Source organism: Leuresthes tenuis, unplaced genomic scaffold, assembly GCF_036924035.1.
Source record: "Leuresthes tenuis unplaced genomic scaffold, fLeuTen1.0.hap1 SCAF_48, whole genome shotgun sequence".
Taxonomy (NCBI): domain Eukaryota; kingdom Metazoa; phylum Chordata; class Actinopteri; order Atheriniformes; family Atherinopsidae; genus Leuresthes; species Leuresthes tenuis.
The window spans coordinates 462,329-465,315 of NW_027325402.1; positions in this window are offsets into that span (position 1 = coordinate 462,329).

The following is a 2,987-nucleotide window of genomic DNA, read 5'->3' on the forward strand; positions in this document are numbered from 1 at the left end:
ATTCGCACCTTTTCTTACCCGCTTTTTACAAACTATGCTCGGACATTCAAACCTTCTTGTAGCCAAACACATCCACTCCTGCTTTTGTTGATGTATGGTTGGGCATTCGAACCTACTTCTTGCCCGCTTTTCATTAATTATGGGTGGACATTCACACCTACTTGCAGCCGAACACCTCGGCTTCCGCTTTTGATGGTGTGTATTTTTGCATTCGAACCTTTTCTTACCCGCTTTTTACAAACCATGGTCGGACTTTCACACCTTCTTTTAGCCGAACAACTCCGCTCCCGCTATTGATTGTGTAGAGTCGGGTATTTTAACCTTTTCTTACCCGCTTTTTACCAACTATGGTCGGACATTCACACCTTCTTACAGCGGAAAACCTCCGCTCCCTCTTTTGATGGTGTATGTTCTGGCATTCGAACCTTTTCTTACCCACTTTTTACAAACTATGGTCGGACATTCACACCTTCTTGCAGCGAAACACCTCCGCTCCCTCTTTTGATTGTGTATGTTCGGGCATTCAAACCTTTTCTTACCCGCCTTTTACAAACTATGGTCGGACATTCAAACCTTCTTGTGGCCGAACACATCCACCTCTGCTTGTGATGATGTATAGTTGGGCATTCACACCTTTTCTTATCCATTTCTCAGTAATTATTGGTGGACATTCAGACCTTCTTGCAGCTGAACACCTCTGCTCCCGCTTTTGATGGTGTATAGTCGGGCTTTCGAGGCTTTTCTTCAACGGTGTTTACAAATTATGGTTGGAAATTCAGACCTTGCAGCCGAACACCTCCGCTCCCTCTTTTGATCATACATTGTCGGGCATTCGCACCTTGTCTTACCCGCGTTTTACAAACCATGGTCGGACTTTCACACCTTCTTGTAGCCGAACAACTCCGCTCCCGCTATTGATTGTGTACAGTCGGGTATTTTAACCTTTTCTTACCCGCTTTTTACCAATTATGGTCGGACATTCACACCGTCTTACAGCGGAACACCTCCGCTTCCAATTTTGATGGTGTATGTTCGAGCATTCGAACTTTTTCTTACCCACTTTTTACAAGCTATGGTCGGACATTCAAACCTTCTTGTAGCAGAACACATCCACTTCTTCTTTTGATGATGTATGGTTGGGCATTCGCACCTTTTCTTACCCATTTTTCAGGAATTATGGGTGGAAATTCACACCTACTTGCAGTCGAACAGCTCTGCTCCCACTTTTGATTATGTTTGGTTGGATATTCGAACCTTTTCTTAACTGCTTTTTACAAACTTTGGTCGGACGTTCACACCTTCTTGCAGCCGAACACCTCCGCTTCCGCTTATGATGGTATATATTCGGGCATTCGAACCTTTTCTTACCCGCTTTTTACCAACTATGGTCGGACATTCGCACCATCTTACAGCGGAACACCTCCGCTCCCTCTTTTGATGGTGTATGTTCGGGAATTCGCACCTTTTCTTACCCGCTTTTTACAAACTATGGTTGGACATTCAAACCTTCTTGTAGCCGAAAACCTCCACTCCCTCTTTTGATCATACATTGTCGGGCATTCGCACCTTTTCTTACCCGCTTTTTGCAAACTATGCTCGGACATTCAAACCTTCTTGTAGCCAAACACATCCACTCCTGCTTTTGTTGATGTATGGTTGGGCATTCGAACCTACTTGTTGCCCGCTTTTCATTAATTATGGGTGGACATTCAGACCTACTTGCAGCCGAACACCTCGGCTTCCGCTTTTGATGGTGTATATTTTTGCATTCGAACCTTTTCTTACCCGCTTTTTACAAACCATGGTCGGACTTTCACACCTTCTTTTAGCCGAACAACTCCGCTCCCGCTATTGATTGTGTAGAGTCGGTTATTTTAACCTTTTCTTACCCGCTTTTTACCAACTATGGTTGGACATTCACACCTTCTTACAGCGGAACACCTCCGCTCCCTCTTTTGATGGTGTATGTTCGGGCATTCGAACCTTTTCTTACCCGCTTTTTACAAACTATGCTCGGACATTCACACCTTCTTGCAGCGGAACACCTCCGCTCCCTCTTTTGATGGTGTATGTTCGGGCATTCGAACCTTTTCTTACCCACTTTTTACAAACTATGCTCGGACATTCACACCTTCTTGCAGCGAAACACCTCCGCTCCCTCTTTTGATTGTGTATGTTCGGGCATTCAAACCTTTTCTTACCCGCCTTTTACAACCTATGGTCGGACATTCAAACCTTCTTGTGGCCGAACACATCCACTTCTGCTTTTGATGATGTATAGTTGGGCATTCACACCTTTTCTTACCCATTTTTCAGTAATTATTGGTGGACATTCAGACCTTCTTGCAGCTGAACACCTCTGGTCCCGCTTTTGATGGTGTATAGTCGGGCTTTCGAGGCTTTTCTTCAACGGTGTTTACAAATTATGGTTGGAAATTCAGACCTTGCAGCCGAACACCTCCGCTCCCTCTTTTGATCATACATTGTCGGACATTCGCACCTTGTCTTACCCGCGTTTTACAAACCATGGTCGGACATTCACAGCTTCCTCTCCACCATACTTGTATGGTGGGATATTCACACCCACTTGCATCCGAAGACCTCCGCCCCCACTTTTGTTGATATTTAGTCGGTCATTCACACCTAACCCGTTTTCTTGCAGCCAAACACCTCTGATCTCGCTTTTGATGATGTAAGATTGGGCATTCAGACCTTGCTTTTCCTGCTTTTCACCAACTATAGACGGACATTCACACCTTCTTGCAGCCGAACACTTCCGCTCCACCTTTTAGGTTTCTATCACACCTTTTTTTTCACCGCATTTTATAGATTACGGTTGGAAATTCTCAACCACTCATCCGAAGAGCTCTCCTCCCGCTTTTGTTAATATATTTGAACTTTAGTCAGACATTCACACCTACTTGCAGCCGAACACCACCTCTCTAGCTTTTGATGATGTATGGTCCGGCATTCCTACCGTTTCTAAC